The sequence below is a fragment of the Lepidochelys olivacea genome (assembly GCF_965140295.1).
Source record: "Lepidochelys olivacea isolate rLepOli2 genome assembly, chromosome: 3".
Taxonomy (NCBI): domain Eukaryota; kingdom Metazoa; phylum Chordata; order Testudines; family Cheloniidae; genus Lepidochelys; species Lepidochelys olivacea.
In genome coordinates, this window is record NC_140413.1 from 189703969 (window position 1) to 189725895 (window position 21927).

At 39.0% G+C, this 21927-nt stretch overlaps 1 long non-coding RNA gene across 4 annotated transcripts in view; it reads left to right on the plus strand.

The window, feature by feature from the left end:
* The window catches only part of LOC311518416, a 786470-nt gene that overhangs the window by 393921 nt on the left and 370622 nt on the right, over positions 1 to 21927 (plus strand). For all 4 annotated transcript variants that reach the window (XR_014710978.1, XR_014710979.1, XR_014710980.1 and 1 more), the window contains one exon: positions 19501 to 19528. This is a non-coding gene — a long non-coding RNA (uncharacterized lncRNA). The remainder of the gene's footprint in view (positions 1 to 19500; positions 19529 to 21927) is intronic.

Consider the following 21927-nt stretch of genomic DNA (forward strand, 5'->3'; position numbering starts at 1 on the left):
TCAGATCTGAGCCAAGACAGTAAAGACAGCTCTCCGAGCTTCATATTTGGAACACTCTATTTGCGCTTCTTTCCTTTTTCAATTGTAAATTAATCAGTGGAATTAAATTAAACTGTTCTGTGTACAGTCTAATCCTCATAGTATAGTCTCTTCCTAACTGTTTCACACAGGCTACAGCACCTGACTACAACGGGGCAATAGAAATTGCTAGGTTTACAGAAGTATTTAGGCATCCACCTCCCACATCCACCTCCCACCTCTAACAAGCTAAGGCCCTTTTGAAAGCCCTACTAGACACCCATTTGTATCATTTGTCACCAAAATACCTTTAGATATCTGGCACTATGTGCCTATTCAGCTTTGAATGATTGTAAAATATTATTCACAAGTTTTTTTTAATTTTTTTTAGACAATTTTTGTAATTGGTTTGGATACTGACAATCTAAAACACTTTTTATTAAAGTGAATTGGTACCCACAGGACGACTAGGTTGTTTTGTTTAAGTGTACGTATGATGAAAGCAGTTTTAGTCTTTCAAAAGTCCATGTTCTGGATGCTGAAAATAGACTCCTTGCCAAATGGGAATTGAAACGCATATACGTATTACACTATTTACCTTAGAAATTAATTTCAGCCAGAAGCAGATAGGATTATTTAATATTTATCTTTAGCTGCAGGAAGATGAATCTATTATTTTATATGTTTATTTTATATGCATTTTTTCATGTACATTTTCCTGTAGGAGGTGCAGATGTACTCTTGTCCATACTGTGTCAAGGTTAAAGATTCTGAAATTGGTAAATTCCTGTAGTTATTATCTACCAATGATCATCACAAGAGAACCATTCAATTCTCTTCTGGCGTGTGTGTGTGTGTGAGAGAGAGAGACAGAGAGAGAGAGAGAGAAAAAAAGAAATTCCCACTGCTACTGGTCTCAGTGTGCTTAAGATTGGGAAGTTAAAATATTTACATCCCTTAAATTAAGCAAAGAAAATTGGACTATGTTGTATATCAAAGTGACTGATTTAGTGCCAGTAAGAGTGAACTAGAGTGTATAAAGCTATCATACTACAAAGCATCATGTAGATGGGAACTGTTAAATATCAATGGAGCATTACTCTGCATTGTCAGCAAACTTTAGTGTGACCACAGTGAGGGAGATGCTAAAATGTCATTTCATGGACCACATTATATGCTGCTTATGATGAATATTCTGGCCATGGTTTATTACATTTTTGATAAATTGTAACTTCTTGGACAAAAATTTTGTTAGCTTATCTCTAACATTATTTAATGATCTTTAAAAGACTGAATCTGCCCCAAAGATGTAATCATCATTCAGCAGCAGTCTGTAACCATGTGGTACTAATTTAAATTACTGTAGCAATGGACAAATCTCTTTCCAGAAATTAATAAATGCAATTTATAAGGAATGTTAAGTAACAACTAACAATTTAATGCTTTGCGAGTTTCAGCCAAACTGATTAAACAATTAAAGCAGATTTCTAGGGTTAGGAAAGAGGCTTCACCATAGAAAGAAAGCAACAATTTGTGAATTGCATGCATTCTTTCAGACATTCAGCATGATTAAACTCCAAAACTATGTAAAATAACCCTAAATATTTTAACCAACAAAAGGAGTTTCAGAGTAAACTCCAGCCTTGCACTGCCCATTTTGACAAAGGATTGCAGAGATCTTTGAATGGTGGGTCATTTCATTTGCGGCGTAATACAATACCTAGACACAATAAAGTCGGCTGTAAGTAGAACTACTGCCAAAAAGTTGCCACAAATATATGTTTAGGTATTTGAATAAACTTGCTTTGATTTTGTGCCCTTTTGTGTTCACTATCTGTGAATATTCCAGCAAATGGGGTTTCTGGAGGAATCTGAGAAACAGAAAATATTAAGCAAATGTTGGAGAATACTTGTTAGAAGTTAATTTTAAATTGTAAACACGAGAATTTGCAACAGAAACCTGATTCAGAGTGATGCATATCTAGCAAACAGAAATGTACCATGTAACATATATGTTCAATCAGAACTAACTTACACAGCTCCAAAAAGACAACATCAGAAAGGAAGGAAGTGGGGCTGTGTGTGGCCAGGGAGGGATCTGAATTTTTTGGGAGTTAGTTTGTTATAGTCCAAGAGTCATATGATCCTAGATGAGTGCTCTGACCACCAGGCTTATTGGATATTCAGGGGTGTGGCTGGTGAGGAGGAAGCGTCTTTCTCTGGTTTTCCATATAAAAAACTTCAAAAGGATTCATTTTCATCCTGACCCAGAATGGGAACATTTTCAAAATCTCAAAAATGGTCATGGGTCCCAAAAACCATTTCCCATTCAGTTCTAGTAATAAGTAGCATTGGCTACAGCTTTGAAGTATAGTGTTTATCTCTGAGATTTTGTAGGTCCGTCATCTAGGAAGTTGCAGAAAACTATATTCTGTTGTGGATATCTTGATTTTCTACTGGAATTCATTGAAAGGGAATTTTGCTTTTTTTAGATGTCACCACTATAACCAAAAAGTTGTCTCCTGGCACTATTGTATTTCCAAGGTCGAATAGAATACTCTTTCCTGTCAGAATAGGTCTGCTCAGTGGCAAGGTTACAAATATGAATAATTTTTCCACTTTGTCTTGTGTGTTTCTGGTGACTCAGTTAGAAAACTTGTTAATTGAGCTATAAAGGTAGCTACAGCCTTTGCCTTTCAGTAAGGCAGTGTGTTAATTTGGGTTTGTGATGTTGGCAGGGGAAGGGTACAAGCTGCCAATGTTATGTTAGGATTAGTAATATGCAGTACATTTTAACATGCTCAACTTTTCTGTCATGCTTTCTATGTCTGTTTATTATTTTTTCAAATTGAGAGAGCGGAAGGTTTCACTAGAAGGTTTCTTCTGTTAGGCTGTTTATCACCAGATGTGTTTTTCACTCCTGCAATCTCCACATGTGTGGGGAGTTAGAAAGATAAATGAAGAAAATCATGCACACAGGATCACAGGGTTCAACATCAGAAATCTTCAACATGACTCACATAACCATACCTAGCAGTGGGAATTTTGTTATCCTCTTTAAAAAAAAATGAAACTAACCAATATTCAGGGCTCTCTATTAATGCTTTGAAATATAAACCCCTTTCACAATTTACACACTCAATTTTATTTGTGTGTGTATATATATATATAATACTATTTTTGCATTGAATAGAACTATATATTGAGCTAGACTTCTTATGGTATTTTGCTGAAAGCTTTTGAATTTCACTGAAAATGTAGATATTCTGCCAAAGCTTTTCAAATTTATAACAGTATACACCAGTGGTGGGCAACCTGCAGCCCATCAGGATAATCTGATTGCAGGCTACGAGACATTTTGCTGACGTTGACCATCTGCAGTGATGTCCCTACCCACCCCCCTACCCCCCCCCCGCAGCTCCCAGTGGTCGTGGTTTGCCGTTCCCAGCCAATGGGAGTAGAGGAGCACCCACCTGCAAAAACAAAAGTCAGCTCCGGTGCCACTGACTCTGAATTATGATGATAGGGCAGTAGAAACAGGAGGTGTACTACATTATGGGCAGCAGAAGTTTCTGGAGATGTTGAGATGTTGGGAAGCTGTCAGTAAGTACCAGAGTGGGAAAGGAGAGGAAGATACTGCTACTTGTACTCTAAATTTGGCTGATTTATGTATGTGATTTCACAATCACTTAGTTATTTTGAGCTTGCAAGTACCTTCCTATTACTTCATAGCTGTCAATGATCAATAGATGAAAAGAAAATGTGGAGGAACCTCACTATTCAGTGGTGTCAATCTGGAGAAACATAAAGAGACGCTGAAAGCGAATTGTGCGATTTTGAGCATACTTTTTGATGAACAGAGGCAGTCTTCCCAAATAGTATTACAAAAAATCCTCACCAAAAGCAACAAAGGAACAAAACATGAAGCATAGGTCCTCAGTGGAAACAGAAGTCATTTCCATTAAAATCCTCCTCCGAAGCTAGGGCCCCTGTGTTTTGATAGCCTTTCTCTTGCACCTCTATCAATACCTTTTATTGAAGTAAACAACATTCATCATTGTTTTGTAAGGGAATTTGTCCATTTGGAAATAACCAGGCAGAAATGATATCAGTTCTCTTCCAATGTCCTAATAAAATGTGGATAATAATATTAGCTTGTTCCTTTACAAGTAGAAGGCCAAAAAGACTCAACAGAGTTTAACACAGAGGGAGAAAGTAAGCCAAAGGAAGTGGTGAATAGGGTGCTTTGGGGAGGGCACTGAGCAAAGGATTCCACATTGTGAAGCTATTTAATATCCACTAGTTTGAAAAAAGTCTATGGAGCCAGGAGTTGGTGGGGTTCAAACGTTATATACTAAGGGCTTGTCTACACTGGCACTTTACAGCGCTGCAACTTTCTCGCTCAGGGGTGTGAAAAAAACACCCCCCTGAGCACAGCAAGCTTCAGCACTGTAAAGTGCAGTGTAGACAGTGCCCCAGCCCCTCGTGGAGGTGGTTTTTTAGAGAGCTGGGAGAGCTAACTTGCACAGATTATAAGGATTAATAAAACACAGACAATGCATATGTTCTATTTACTTCTAATGGCCCAAATTCATCTGTCTGTCTACCAACCTGTCTAGGTTTTTATACTTTCCCCCTCACTATTGTGTCTGAGCATTCTTTCCCTCATTGACACCCATACAATTTCAGTGGAGGTGGATAGAGTTAACTGATAGCAAAATTTGGCCCCAAAATTGGAGACTGATATATATTAAAGAACATATGTCAAAGATAGGATTTCATTTATTAAAATATATTTCACTGTGAAATAATTTTCTTATGTTTCCTCTCTATAGGGGAGTCTCAAACCCTCTTTCTCCAGCACTTGGATAGTTATAGCCATACATTGCCTTCTGAGTTTGATTTTTTTCTATTTGTCTTTGTGTTTTTTTCATTCTGTACATAGAAATTAGAGAGTTGGGATGAAGCAGTTAAGAGACTTCCTGATAGCTACTGCCAGATAAGACAGCCATGGTTGTAATGGTTAGGAGAACAGTCTGCCAAGAGACTTAAAATTGTGTTTTCACTTCCCCTCAATATAGAAACTGATCAGATTGTGGCTAGGCACAGTTACAAACTGAATTTTCTAGACTGGGTCCCTGAAATTAGAATAAGGACACAGATACATGCATATTGATTGTGTGTGTGCGTGTGTTTGTGAGGCTCCGTGGGTAGCAGAGCTTTTAAAGTGCCAAGTCAGACCCTGTAGCCAAAAAGTACCATGATACAATTTTCGAAGTTGAGACCTTTACAGTATTGATGTGTCACTAGAGAAAATGTAGTAACATAATTGCACCTGTTTCAAGATGGTGCTGAAGCAACACCTGTGTGCATGTGAGTTCTCTGGTGACTAACAAGTCTCTCTCTCTAGTTTCTGCTCAATTTGGTGCTCAAATCAGCTTGCATTCTCAAGCAGCTTGTAGATCAACATCTGCATTTCACCTGGTATGAAACTTTGCCACAAAGCGGTATTGAATCTATATTTTGAAAGACCTTTAGTTTTTCAGGCTGTCTCAGAATCCTGCATCAGAGCTGCAGTTTTGGGATCCACTGTAAAACATGCTGGACTTTGGAAACAAAGGCTGGTTTGGGTTAAAATGTAATAAGCCCCAGGTCAAATGTCAGGGCATACTCTACCCGGCACTCAGTCCCCTTCCAGAGTATTTATTTACACCCCATTTCCTTTTCTTTCCAGTTTAGGTTCTACCTCACCTAACCTCCTTTTCTACATCATGAACTGTGATAGCTAGCCCTGATAGCTTGATCCACCCCATTTCCCCAATTGTCAAACTTCTCATTCCTAACAAAAAAATTCCTGGGGGAATTCTGCACCAAAAAATTAAAAATTCTGTGAACAATATTTTAAAATACTGCAAAATTCTGCATGTTTTATTTGTCAAAATAACACAATATAATCACACCAGTTTCAATTAATTTTGGTAATTTATTTCAAAATACCTGTCAGCAAGTATGTCTGTAATAATACAGACAACAAAAAAAGATTCAGCATATGTTTTTTGACAAATAGATTCCTTACTAGGCATATTAATACAGAACTTGAGTAATAATTCATTTTAACTACAATACAGAAAAAAGTCACAGTAACTATTCAGCCGTTCCTAACACATGGAAGTTAACTTACAAATAGTTGGTAACCAACACCCTGCATTTCAGTTACAATCCTGGATTTTCATTTAAATTACATTGTAGAAGACCAAACAGCAAAATAAAAATAAAGTAGAATGCCATTTTAATTACTGTCAAACAAAACTGTAGTTAAAATTCTCAGTTCTTTGCCCTAGGGACTTTCAGCTGCTCCTCCCACACTCACTGCCTCCTCCCTTGGGGCACAGCCATATGCCCTCCCCTCTCCCTTCCCCTGGAGATTGACGCTCCTCCTCCTAGCTCCAACAACCCTCTTGCTCCTGGGGGGCTTGTGGTCCCTCTACTCCCCCCCACCACTGGTGACCCTCTGCTCCCCCCTCCCACCCTGACTGACCCCTTCCTTGCCTGCCCCACTTCCAGAGGCCCTAGTGCAGCAGTGGAAACTGGCCATAGGAGCTGCAGCCAGAGAATCCTGGAGGAGGGGACCTGGCTGCATGGTGCTACAGGTAAGAGTACCCCTGCCTGGGGTATGAAACTTGGAGGGGGCTGGTGCCACCCTGCCCACCCTAAATGCCATCCCCAGCTAAGGCTCCCCATGGCTGCCCCACAGCTGCTTGTGTCATAGAATCATAGAAGATAAGGGTTGGAAGAGACTTCAGGAGGTCATCTAGTCCAACCCCCTTCTCAAGGCAGGACCAACACCAACTAAATCATCCCAGCCAGGGCTTTGCCAAGCCAGGCCCTAAAAACCTCTAAGGATGGAGATTCCACCACCTCCCTAGGTAACCCATTCCAGTGCTTCACCACCCTCCTAGTGAAATAGTGTTTCCTAATATCCAGCCTAGACCATCCCCACTGCAATTTGAGAACATTGCTCCTTGTTCTGTCACCTGTCACCACTGAGAACAGCCGAGCTCCATCCTCTACGGAACCCTCCTTCAGGTAGTTGAAAGCTGCTATCAGATCCCTCCCTCACTCTTCTCTTTTGCAGACTAAACATGCTCAGTTCCCTCAGCCTCTCCTCGTAAGTCGTGTGCCCCAGCCCCCTGATCATTTGCCCTCCGCTAGACTCTCTCCAATTTGTCCACATCCTTTCTGTAGTGGGGGCCCCAAAACTGGACTCAGTACTCCAGATGTGGCCTCACCAGTGTCAAATAGAGGGGAATAATCACTTCCCTTTCTCTGCTGGCAATGTTCCTACTAATGCAGCCCAATGTCCAACAAGGGCACACTGCTTATTCATATCCAGCTTCTCATCCACTGTAATCCCCAGGTCCTTTTCTGCACAAATGCTGCTTAGACAGTCGGTCCACAGCCTGTAGCGGTGCATGGGATTCTTCCGTCCTAAGTGCAGGACTCTGCACTTGTCCTTGTTGAACCTCATCAGATTTCTTTTGGCCCAATCCTCCAATTTGTCTAGGTCACTCTGGACTCTATCCCTACCTTCCAGCGTATCTACCTCTCCCCCCAGTTTAATGTCATCTGTGAACTTGCTGAGGGTGCAATTTATCCCATCATCCAGATCATTAATAAAGATGTTGAACAAAACCGGCCCCAAGACCGACCCCTGGAGTACTCCGCTTGATATTGGCTGCCAGCTAGTCATTGAACTGTTGATCGCTACCCCTTGAGCCCGACAATCTAGCCAGCTTTCTATCCACCATGTAATCCATTCATCCAATCCATACGTTTTTAACTTGCTGGCAAGAATACTGTGGGAGACTGTATCACAGGCTTTGCTCAAGTCAATATATATCACATCCACTGCTTTCTCCATACCTCAAAGCCAGTTATCTCATCATTTTGAAGGCAATCAGGTTGGTCAGGCAAGACTTTCCCATGGTGAATCCACGTTGACTGTTCCTGATCACCTTCATCTCCTCCAAGTGCTTCAAAATGGTTTCCTTGAGGACCTGCTCCCTGATTTTTCCAGGGACTGAGATAAGGCTGACCAGTCTGTAGTTCCCTGGGTTCTCCTTCCCTTTTTTAAAGATGGGCACTATATTTGCCTTTTTTCCAATCGTTGGCAAGGTGGACACAAAGACAGGCAAGGGGCATACACGTGGGCTGCCTCCCAGTGGGGACCGCAGGCCACTGGCTGCATGGAGGTGGGGCATTACCCTGCAGCCCCCCTCCTCTCAGGACACAGACTTGGAGGAGAGGCTGCACGCAACCCTGACACATGCCCCATCCCTGCCCCAGAAACATCCCTGGGCCCTGACCCTCTGTGCCAGGTGCACTGGGATAGTGAGCAAGAGGTACAGAGTCTCATGCATGCACAGCACCGCCACATGAGGCGGTGATTTGTGTCTACCCTGGATGCTCCCAATACCTGAACCAATGCGCCCACTTTGGATCATTTCTGGGGAGGGGCACATACCCCTCTTGTGGCTTCCCTTTACTTCCCCATCAGAATCTATTATTCTGTAGGGAAACAAAAATATCTGCAGGAGAACATGAATTCTGCACATGCACAGTAGTGCAGAACTCCCCTCGGAGTAACACAAGTACCCCACAGCATCCTCCAACCTCCCCCATAACTGGTTGTCTCCCCTTCTCCTCTAATTCTCTCTTCCAATAGTCTCTCCCCCTGGTTCTTCAGATTTGTAATGTGGGAGTTTCTGATACCCTAGCAAAGTCCTGAGCACTCCCTTCCCTCTAAGCCACATGTGGGACTGTATTTAGTTGACTCTCTGGCCCTTTTTGAATCCCATTTCTCTTCCTTAGTTTATGATGTCAAGGTCTTTCCATTAATAAAACAATAAAATCCTGCTCCACAGGTCTCTTATTTTCTTTGAATCATGGTCTTTGCATTTGATGTATTTATTCATCTTTCTATTGCTTTTCTATGTCCATTGCCATGGTATCTAAATGCCTCACAAACTTTACAAAACCCCTCTGAAGTAAAGAAGCATTGTTATCCCTATTTTGCAGCTGAGGCATATGACTTGACTAAAGTCACATAGGAAGTTTGACACAGCTGAGATTAGAAACCAGATTTTCCAATTCCCAGACCATTTGCTTTGGTCCGTTATCTTCAACTCTTCTTCACCTCTGTTCTTACAGATCAGAAGACACTATCTGCATGAGATATTGATACCTACATGCTTTCCTAGAATGTTCTGAGACCAGATGTGAAATGTTTTGTGTTAAAACAATATTAATACAACTTATTTCTTTCAGATCTAACTAGTATATTAGAAAATATTGCAGTGTTAGAGACAGAGGAACATGAAGCGTCATGTTCTACTGAACCTTTTAGACCCTTTGGTCCAAATTCTGGTCTGTTACCTACATACCATTCTTTGAAGCTAATGTGTTTAAAGGAGAGCAAAATTTGCCCCTGTTGTTTTAATGGGCAAAATGTGACGCTTTTTTATTGTTAATATTTAAGCCACATCCCGCAGCTCCCATTGGCCAGGAACGGCAAACTGTGGCCACTGGGAACTGCGGGCGGCCATGCCTGCAGATGGTCAATGTAAACAAACTGTCTCATGGCCCGCCAGTGGATTGCCCTGATGGGCCACGTGTGGCCCATGGGCTGCAGGTTGCCCACTGCTGGTCTATACACTTCAATAGGTGGATGGGATATTCTAACTTGCTTTTTCTTGCTCCTTCCCACTGTTGATTTCTGCATTGGCCACTCATTGGTGACATCACTCTCTATCATTAAAGAATGGTTTTGCTGTTCCTTCTGCAGGCTTTGGCTGGTACCTTTGGCAGTGGTGGGCAGACTAATCCCAGATGAACCCCATTGTATCAGCATTTAAGGCAATCTGAAAGAATCAGTGGTGATAGCATTGATTAATGCCAAAGGCCCCATTATTCCTTTGTATTGTACATACTTTAAAGGACCAACATCTGTTGCAAGGATAAAAAGAAACAAAGAAGTTGTCAGAGCTCTGTGTATAGGCAGAGTGCAATACAGTACTACAGTACAAGCCTGCGTACAGTAATTCGGGCAAAGCAATCTTCCTTCACTATCCACTGTAATCGATTCTTCAGTGTGATAAAAGTAGGAGGGTTGCCAGAATCTGTTTGGGAGAAAGGTTGAGAAAGTACTGTTGTCTAAGATTTACCTAGTACAGTGTAACTTTTTCAGTAGAGACTTGAATGTCAGTGTGAAGTACTGCTTGAAGCATTGTAATTAAGAAAGCATGTATGGACTAAAAACTAATCAGTGCTATCCCTTTGTAAACTGGAGAAACAAAAATCTCTTTCCTTGTCAGCATGGGAAATTTCAACATTTGCATTTCTTTACAAATTGTCACTCTCTATACATATTGACTTTTGAACTGTGGGCCTTGAAAGCAGGAAAATGCCTTTATTTTGTCAGGTATGCATGAAATTAGTATATAAATACAGAGACTATATTTGTAACTTAACTGATCCATGGGATTATCAGATGCTATTTGAATGTTTAGAGCAGACTAGGTGGCAAAGGATTTTTCTTTCTGGTAATAGAATAGAAATGGAAATGCCTCATCAAAAGCTGGTGCATGGTCATTCCTCAAGATGTCACACAGTGAGCATGCTCCTGCAAAGTGTTGAGGATCTACCAGAAGATTCTCAAAGAAGCTAATAGGAGAGTGCTCGGTATAAAAAGGATCAGGCCTAGAGAGGGGAAAAAGAACTTTTGTTTTTCCCTTTATCTGTTTAATACTGTGAAATGTATATCACCTAATCTGAGGTCAGATCCCACTGTGTGAGATGATTCGTTGACTTCCACGGTTTTTTTTATATTTAGTTGAGAGACTTTATTCTCTTTAACTAAGATTGCTTGTTTTCCTTTCCTGAAAAATGTGGTTTTATTCATGATCATGGTGTAATAAATATATGTAAGGCCAAAGTTGATTTTCCTTATAGAGATGCCATGTATTTTCATGGGTAACTAAGTAAACTGACTAATAGCTAGAAAATTGGAACTGTATTCAAAATGTTGAGGTTTTTGATTTTTAAGCATTGCAGCCTGAATATGGAGAACTTAACCTAGGCTGAATAAAAGCAAAAACAGTGTTGTAAGCAGAGGATATTATTGTATAAAATTTACTGCAAGACGAGTGGTATGAATAGAAAATGTATACAGTGGCTTACTGCATGCTAGCAGGTCTTTTCTGGGCTCCGAAATGTTAACTGGATAGTAATGTAAGTTATTACACTCATTAAATTAGGCCACAAACAAGTCAACAATGATTCAGCAAAATGGTTTTGTTTGTATAGTGCAAGGAAGTCTGATAGATATCCAGTCAAACATTTATGGCTAAATGGATGAAGATTTTAACATTACAGCCTAATAAAAACCCCATACTGTGTGATTAAATAAGAGGGAAAGCAGTAAAAAAGAGAAAGCATAATGATGGTAACATGTAGGTCAGTTACAATTTAATTGTCATTGCACTTCATTGCTAACATATCAATTCTCTGCTGCTTAGCTGAGCAGAAAACAACAACTTAACATGTACAGTGGGCCCACTGACTACTCATCAAATCCCCACTTCCATCACCTGCTTTTGTCTACTTCCTTAACAACCACATGAAGTCTTCCTGCTTTAATAGGATAATCTTGCTGAAAGCTCCTGCTGATTGTGTCCTCCCTACGTTCAATGCATCAGTGATCAGTAAATTTAGTTCACACTCTACATAGATGCTAAAATTAGATTGTTGGCATTACAACTTTCAATACTCCTGGAACAGGAACACCTGCTTGCAGATTTATATTGTTTTGTTTAATGATTTAAAATAAAGATAGCCTTACAGTGGCAATACTCTGATGTACTATATTGGAGGAACACAATGGCTGATCATTTTTCTTACTTATCCCATTTATACTATATTTCCTTGCCATATAAGGTATAGCTTCATTATCATTAATTGCAGCTTTAGAGACACCATGGACATTTATTCCTGCCAACTTTTCCAGAATTTTATTTTTTCAATGTTACTGAGTAAAACCAAGTGGTTTAGAGAGAGAGAGAAGAAGAAGAAAAATCAGTGTGTATTTATTTATGTATTTTAATCTGTATAATTAATTTCAAACAGATTTTGGATTTGACACCCTTTATAAATGTTAGCTCTAAAGGACTGTGTGTCTAGCACACTTATGCTGATCTATAGTAAAGATTCAACAGAGTACATACCCAAACTGTTAATTCAGGCACCTAAAGTGACATTTTTAATCCAGCTTTGCACAGCTTATTTGTATATAGAATAGAGCACTGCTCTCAGGTGTTTTGGGTTTTTTTAAGTGATCCAGCTGGAGCTACAGAACTTTATTAGGATGATTAGAAATGTCTGTTCAAAGCCCCATTTCTTGTAAGGTTGCTAGGAAGCAAGCCCACCGCAAAAGCATTAGTTCAAAATGTTGTTAGAGTTCACTCGTCCCCCAAAAAAGTTTTTTTTTTTTATCGTAATGATTAAGCGACTGATCTAGCAGAAGATATCCATGGCTTTCAGAGCTGTGGAGACCTTGGAGCAGCAAGGCTAATGGCTCTGTTGGGACAAAAAATGTGTGAAATTCATTAATTCATATTCAACTTTCTGTTCACACGTGCAGGGTGCTCAATTTTCAATCGTGAGCACTTAGAGTGTCTGGTTCCATATATGTGCGCTCATTTTGGAATCTAGTTGCTCAAATATCCATTTTTGGCACTACTATAGTGGTTTTACACATCCTAACACAGAAACAAGTGACCTAGCATAGATGCCTACATTTGAAAATTAGATTCCACATCTGTTTTCAGACAAAATACGCTCATCTAATAAGACACCATGTTACAAAACAAAAAAATCCAGGCTTTTCCATAAAAACAAGCCCTGGAAAAGTACAGATACCAAGACTTCTAAAGCAACATAGTAACATACCATTACTGCAGTCATCACAATGGCTCTTCCAACGTTATTGTCCTAAATATCTCATTTTACTCATCTAACTCTTTTTAACCTATCTAAAAACGTTATCTCAAGGGAGATCTGATGTTTAAAAAAAATTGCAAGAAATTAAAGAGAGATTTGTGCCCTGTTCCAATGATTGTTGCAGTTACTGGCAGTCTGTCCAGTGATTTCAACAGGCATTAGTTGAGGACCTTGATTAATTTCCAGAAATGTATGACTAAAAGAGATGCCTCAATCCAAGATTCTCAGGGCAAAATATTTGCAATACTTCTTAAAAGTCACTGTGCTGGGTAGGTGTAACTGGATACTTGATGGGCAGTTTTATAAATGCCATTTCTTTACGTCATTGCCTGATAGTCTGTTACGTGGTTCTGCAGGATGGGAAAGTGCACAAGGACCCTCCTATCATCAGCTTGCACCCTGCACACCATCCTGTTAAAATTGCAGCCCCTACACTCTACGGAGCATCGGGACTGTTTCTTGTGGTCATGCATCATCCCAAAAGGAAGAGAGCTCTAGATCCTTTGCTCCTTTGCATTGATCTGTAAAGTAGAACTAGCAAACCTAGCGTAATGTGCTGCATCCTGTGAAGGGGTTTAAGTGCAGACACACGCCCGTGTGCAGCTAGGAACTCAAGGAAGCATTCTGTCTTCCAGTAGCAAAATATTTCCTATGGCTCCTTATGCTGCAGTATGTCTCTACGCAACTGCTCAGCATATCCACTGACTAATGGGCACAAGAGAGCCCTACAGAAATAATGCATACTGGCGGCTTTAGAGTAAGTGGCTTACAAAAGCCAGGCTAGATAAAATGCCCAGATGTGCGTGCTCAGAAGGTTTATTGGGAGTCAATAAGAGCAGCAAAGGCCCATTTTCTGAGTATGCTCTTGAGGGTTTAGTAAGATTAATATTTATGTGTGCAGGACTATAAGGGGCCAATCCAGTGTTGCGTATTGCCCATACCGGTTTGTTACAAATGGGATAAAAGATGAGGCAGGACCCAATGCTTGATTCACTCCCACTAGTGTAGGGGAAAGCAGTTTGTACCCCACTGTGCTGCTGGCGACAGCTGCACCCAAAGAGGTTTCAAGCCCCTGAACACAATAGCAGGATGGTAGCAGCCCACTTTTTGCCTCGCAGAAAGCCACTTCTGGACCTCCCCAGGAGTTAAGTGTTGTGGGCTGGTTAAACATGACATCTCTGGTTTAGATAGATTTTCCACTGCTGCAGGCCTGCAGCCCAGGTTCGTCTTGTTGCTGCTAATGTATTCCCAGGGTAAATCAAGCCCACAAGTTGGTTTTGGACAATGACTGTAATCATGGCTCAGCAGCAGCATGAACAACAAGAACAAAGGATTTGACACAAAGTTCCTCCTCAAGTTTCTTGAGGTTTTTAGGAGAGTGGTGCTTATAAGAAGAGGAAAAACTAGCGGTACTTACCCAGAAAACAAAGAGAATTCCCAGCCTGAGTGACAGTAGAGCCATGTAACAGTTGTTGTGACGTTCTGGTTGCTCGAACGCCTCCCCTTCATTCTGATTACCAAGAAGTAATTTTATAATTGTATTCCCTTTTGGAGCCATCACTCTCTAGCCCTGTTGTATGATTCTGCCCTGGTTGCTTGTTATCCAGTAAGGATTTTGTAACCTCTCACAGTGGTGTAAAGGGTAACTAGACCCCTTGGGCCTGGGTATTTGGGGAAGAAGAAGAGCACCTGAATTTTCCTATTAAGTTGAAACTACCCACCATGACACAGCATTTTTGCAGCAACTTTGACCTTCTTAGGCATATGACCCTCCGTTAAAAAGCTTGGCTAATGGGATTGGTGCAAAGCTGACAGGCTAGAAGAAACAGCATTTTAGGCTAAGAAAAACATTGTTTTTCCAAGTAACATGGAATATTTTCATAATTTGTAACCTTATTGCCTGCTGACTGAAGGGATGCCAGGCTTGGTTATAGTCACTCTTATATTCAGCATCATGGGAGACCAGATCAGTAATGTTCTATATTCTGTACCTCTGCACATACCCCACAGCACATCATGCTTCTCCTGAGAAGGTGGATGCAGCCTGCATCTATTACCTGGTTTGCAAGTAGGGCACATGCTTCCTTAACCAGTGTGCTTGGTAGTATTTCATATCTATGTGAAACTGTGACACAATTTTAGGTAGCTTATTAGATTGATGATTGATGACAGACAAAAGAGGATGTACAGTTATTCACTGACATTCATGCTTGCTTTTTAAATATCATCCTATATTGTTTCAGATCTTGATTTTACACTCAAGTGCTTAAGCTCCACATTAGCACACCCCTTTCCCCGCCTCTAAATGAACACATCCATTTTAATAGACTAAGTATTCCAGTGTTTTTGAACAACTTCTGTATTTTCCTCCACTCCTTTCTCCTCTTCATGCTTACCTCTCACCCTCACATTGAACAACTATTTTATCCATTAATTGTAAATATTTCCCTCTACGTTATGTTGGACCCCAGCTATTTCTTTTTTTCTTTCCTTATTAAATTATGTTTACCTGAACACATCAGGTTCATTTCACCAAGGCAGGATGTCCCATTAAGCATGACAAGTGGAAGGTTGTGAGATTAATGCCTTTCTTGAGCTTGAATTAGTGTGTCAGCATCTTTTCAGACCTGGGACCACAGAACATAGGAAGCGTGCCATAATGGACCTTAGCCTTTAACTGAACTGCTCTAATATTATTCCTATAACAAGACTACTTTTAAAGAGGCTCATTATTGGCTTCATTAGATGTGTTACTTGCATCAGTGGCTGTAGTTACTCGTATAATATGAAAGAGGTTAACATAGCATATTTTTTATGTATTATATGGCATCTAGCTTGAAGTAGCCAAAAGGTTTATGGCGATGTAATTGGTAGTTAGTGTGAAATTTGTAAGACAAATAGACAATACCTAGGGTAACCCCTATAATCCTCTCCTTTCAGTTTTTTACAGCCACCAAAGGGCCTCATTAAAACAGCAGTCAGCACCTTAGTGAAAAGATACAGTGCTTATAGTGCCCAAATGTGACAGAAAATCTGCATTTTGTAAATCTGACACCTTTGATAGATTATACAGTGTGAAGCCATTGCTTCTAAGCATTATGATAACGCTTAAGGTTCTCTTCTGAATCCAACCGTGCTATATTCACTGGATATAACAATGTGAAAAAAGAGCTAGTTGAATAAAATAAAGCAGGGAAGATGGAGATGAGCCTCCTTCTTTGATACAAAGCTCATCTCATGTAATGGGACTGGAAAGCGATAGTGGTATTCCCAAACATTACTTATATATGGGGATATGTACTTGTTAATATGGGCAAAATGACTGTTCAATGTATTAAATGCAAAATAAATGATAATTAAACAAATTTCTAGATTGTTGAATGACTATTTTAAAAAAATCATATATATAATAGTGATTGGAAGGAGATTTTTTTTTCATTTTAGAGGCCAAATTCTGCTCTCATTTACACTCTGTAAATCCAGAGAGACTCCATAGACTTTAGTGAATTCAGTTCTCAGTCACACTAGTGTAAATCTGATGCAACTCTGTTGATTTAAATGTAATTCTGTCAGATAGTTACCAGTATAAATGAAAGAAGAATTTGGCCCTCTGTGTTTATTTTTATTAATAATCTGAAAGACCCATAAAAATGATAAAAATGCGTAATCCAGGCTCCACATATCATGTATGTGGTATGTGAAAGCTCAATTTTTTAAATACATAATCTAGTTAGTTCTTTTTAACTATATACAAATTTATTTTGTAGAGAGGGTCACGTGGAACTGAACACAAATGAGTTGTAAACATTATTCTAGGTGCCTAGGTTACATAAAAATAGTTTAATCACAAAAAGCAACCTCAAACAACTTGAGCTCCAAAGGTGTAACTATGCTCCTCCTTTCCATTTAAGAGCTGCAAACATTCAGAACTGCAAAAAGTGAAGAACTGACCAAAAATAAAATGAAAACTACTACCAATGCCCTCTAATCAGTTATAGTACAAGGGGTTCTGTAACATCTTGTTTGCTCAGTGATTTGGCATATAGGTTAGAGTATTTATTTAGGATCTAAATGTGACAAGTCTTTACCTCTTCATTTAGTCACTGCAACAGTTCCTGTTTAAATAAGAGCTGCTATAGACAATAGGGGAGAAGTTTCACTCAGGTCGCTGACAAAATATAACACAGCTATTTCTATCTCAATCCCTTTGATTATTTCTGTAAATGCACCTTTCTGTTTTACAACAGTAAAAATGCAAAGCAAAAAGGAGGTAAACATAAAACCCTCTTACTCCATTTTCACTCTTCTCTAACACAGTAGGGACCTTATTCTGTACCTACTGATGTCTGACAAAACTCCCATTGACTTCTAGTGAGGCAGAATCAGGCCTCATATACCTACAGAACTGGAAGTAAATAATTCAAGGCAGCTCCATTGTTATGCCATTTTAAAAATAATACCTGTTGATAGGGAATGAGTCTATACCAGTATTTGTGGACTGAAATGTATCGCAGCTCAGTGTTTCGTTTAAGTAAAAACAATATATAAATTATAGGTTTGAACACAATAGGCTAAATTCACCCAACTGTAACTCCATTAGATACTCTATGGAGTTACTCTAGGGGTAAATTTGGCCCCATGTTTATTATATTATGGAATATTAGGAAATTGAAATTTCTTCATGAATTAAATATTTAGAATTCCAAGGTCTCTATCAACTGTGATCTACAATTTTCTAGTGTCTTTAAAAAGAGAAATCACATTTCTTTTGGGGTTGTCAGTTTTTGTTGATGACATTAAGTCGACTCATGAGTTTCTTCAAAGAAGATGAATAATTTTCTGGCTACAAAAGAGATACCTCCCTTTTGTTTGTTTGTTTTGTTGTTGTTTTGGTGAGCATTAGTATAATTGCTTGCAAAGGGGAACATTTCAATGCAAACCTCATTGCAAAAAATGGTCTTTTGAGGGCAAGAAGGCCTCTGCTAATAATGATTTGAAAGTACTATTTATATCTTCTGTTAAAGAAGTCTATTTACTTTCAGATGGGTTAGCCATCAGTTCTCAAGGTTTGGGAGATATAGCTCCTCTCAGCTACATTCCTGGTTTGAAAGTTGTCTGGTAATTATTCTTTGTGAGAAGAAGAGATATGGGTTATAAAAATGCACTGTTTAAGACTATCACTAAAGAGAAACAAAAACATCTCACTCTTGTTTACTGTTGATAATCAGTAGGCTAGTTGTCTGGCTATACTGAAAGAAGAAGAGGAGACACTTGTTATGGATTTTAATCAGGCAGCAACTTTATTATATAGATGTCTGGGACTACCCAGCAGATAATGTGTACAGTGCAGGCAAATCCATGTTTATTCAAATCATTACCACCTTTTGCAGCAGTTTCTGACATCATCCCAGCCCCCCCCCCCCCCCCCCCCGGCCATAAAGCACAGCTGCCTTCCCTCGGCAAGCCCAGACAATGTTCCCCCCACTGAAGGTGCAGTCAATCTTGGTATTAAGGTTGCCTTTGAACTGAAAGGTGCATGGAGTTCAGGTGGCAGAACTGGAGAGGCCCACTTTCATGTCATGCAAAGTGCTGGTCCTTTTTTCTCAACTGCTGGTCTTATCTCTACTGGAGTATGGCATAATTTGAATACTTACCACAATATTAGTTTAAAAAATGATTAAAGCTTTAATGCTGGAAAAACCTTTGCAAATTCCAGATACCTTGGACAGTCAGCCTAAGTGTGTATGTGTGATTCTTGTAAGGGAGAAGGAGGACTTGTGGCACCTTAGAGACTAACCAATTTATTAGAGCATAAGCTTTCGTGAGCTACAGCTCACTTCCTCAGATGCATATCGTGGAAACTGCAGCAGGCTTTATATATACACAGAGAATATGAAATATATATAAAGCCTGCTGCAGTTTCCACGATATGCATCTGAGGAAGTGAGCTGTAGCTCACGAAAGCTTATGCTCTAATAAATTGGTTAGTCTCTAAGGTGCCACAAGTCCTCCTTTTCTTTTTGCGAATACAGACTAACACGGCTGCTACTCTGAAACTTGTAAGGGAGAGTTAGCCATTCCTAAAAGCTAAAGAAAGGTCTTATTTAATCTTACATGAAAATATGGAACAGTACATACCAAGTTTCCTGAGTCCTAGGGTAACAGAACTGATCTGAATTTAAAAACAAAAACAAACCATGAACTGGCTTATGTGTAGGTAATAATATTTTAATCAGACAGAAAAAATCTTTCAAATTAACTTTCCAGCAAAGTCTAGTTTTTGATCAATTCCGTTACTTGCACTGCAAAATAAGCTATAAGAGGGCATTTATGAGTATCATGTCTGGGATTTTCAATTCGGTGGATTATTCACATCTGTTAGGTGAGAATTACAGAGTGCTGAAATAATGTATTCTTATGTTTTAGATCTATCACTGCGAAGGGCTACTGAATAGTAAGTATCAACATCTGTATTACTTCTTTGAGTTTTCTGATTAAATGTGTCTAAATATTTCAGATGCTACTGGAAATAAAAAATAAAAATAGTTTCAAGCTGCAGTCTGATGTAGGATTTCATTGAAACATATTAACAGCAAGCATTAGTTAAGGGATTGTATGTGCAATTAGCCCTAAATAACAGTAACCTGGTGTTGTGATTTGTATTATTGAAAGGACGTTAGGCTCTTGAAACTGTAAATGATGGAATAAACATAAATAAAGGTACCTGTATTTTGACAGTGATGTTCTACCTCTGGTTCCTTGCACACACAAAAATCATTCAAATGCCTTTTCTTTCTCTGACAAAAATATTCATTAAAAATATTTCACTGTGCTGCCTTTTAATATAGCGCGGGCATTCAACCTGCGCAGGAAGCTTCCTGGAACCACACAAATACTGTGTAATTATCTCGTGGCTCCCTGCTGGCTGCTGCATATTCCAAGCACAAAGTGAGCAGCACATTTCTAGAGCCTGACTTCTGTCTTCATTGTCCCTGCTTGGAATATGAAGCTCCACTTCATTATAGCAGACCTGATCAAACTTGATAGATTTAGCCATTATTCTTGACTGTGTCAACTTTCTGCAGCTTTTTTTTTTCCTTGGGCTCTTTTGTTTTGCCACCCAGGGAATGCATCTTATTCCTAGGCTGTTTTTTTCTCTCTCTCTCTCTTCCCCCCCTCAAACAAACCAAGCTTTCAGCAAATAATACTCCTTGTGTATCATGTGATTCAAGGAAAATAAGGCTTGCAATTTTTTTTATCAATTGTCCTTTATGGTTTTTATTGACTATTTTTTTCAGTTTGTGTCTATAAAAAATTATGCTGCAATATTGTTGTAAAATACAGGAAAAGCTTTGAAAATCCTTTTTTTTGTTAGTGGTACAATAAATTTGGCATTGTGATTTTTTTTTGTCTGTTTGATGACAACCTTCAAGTAGCACTTTAGAGTTCATATTTTTAAGAATCATTCAGACCAATGTATTTTGTCAAATTTTATAAATCATTAATTTGTTTAGTTAACCTGCAGATGTCTCCCTACATTTTTTTGCAAAAGACATTAGATCAGTCTCTGAGCAAATACAGATGTTGATACAACTGGTTTACCATAACCGATTGCTCTGTAGTTTTTGGGACAACAACAGAGAAGTGCAACATAGCTATAACAAATGTTTAAAATATTGAGTAAAATAAGCAGCATTATCATAGTTAGTATAATACAGATCCATCAAATTGCCACAGAAGAAGTTAACCAATATGTCAGAAATTTACTACTGAATTTAAAATACTTAAAGGGTCAGTTCATCTTTACGATAGTTAATGAACATTTTGTGATGAAGCTTTTCAAGCTTTAAGTTTTAATTATAGCACTGGTTATATTAGAGAATACATTTGACAAGCTTTATCAAAATGTGGAACAATGGTTTGGAATTAATTTTTGCTTATTAAGTAAGAATTATGAATACAGTTAAAACTTTGGAGAGAAAAAGGTTTCCCTTTTTTGTTCCCCTTTTGTTTGCAGATGAAAAGATAAAGGATGTGTTATAATTTCCAACAAGTTTACTAAAGTATTCCTATTGAGGTTTATTATATAGTACCATGTAAATACTGATAGAAATTGGGATGGCTTAAATTTAGTATTATCCTGTTTAAATTAAAAAACATCATTATTTTTAGAGTGGCATTTTCAGTCTCACCAAAAGCTTCTCGGCATCTTAAAATGTAAATTGCAGAGAAGCAACACAAAGGATAAAGAGAAAATTTTGAAGGCAATCACAGTGATCACTTAATTCAGTCTCTGCATATCCACTTGGCATAAGGTAATTAGAGTGCCACATTGCTGTAAAGACAGAAAGCTTAGGGTACCATTCTGACTCACCCAGACGATAATACATGATTAGAAGTCAGTGACAGATCACAACTGCTGAATGACCCACCAAGGTCTTATCAAGGGCAAATCGCATAATTAGCATGCACTTCGCTGGCAGAGGAGTACAGTGCTATTGTTCTGGCACAATCAAATTAGCCCAGCCAATGAGGTCAGTGTTCTGTGACCTTAGAGACATTTCATGTTTTATTTTTCTCCCTCATAAAAAAAGAAACAAAAAACACTTAAAACTGAGCTGAAGTTCTTATGGACACTGAAAATATCTGTTATGAAGGCATTTTTGGAATACACTCTGCTGACTCCTTAGTTCATCATGTATGGAATAAAGGAGTCGGCTAATGCAGTCTGACCCTGAGGGACACATATGTAATGGAGCCACTTTGACAGAAATTCAAGCATCTAGTGAGGCCTGGAACTCAATTCATTTGCCCTGAATGCATCCACAACATCCACATAACCAAAAAAAAAAA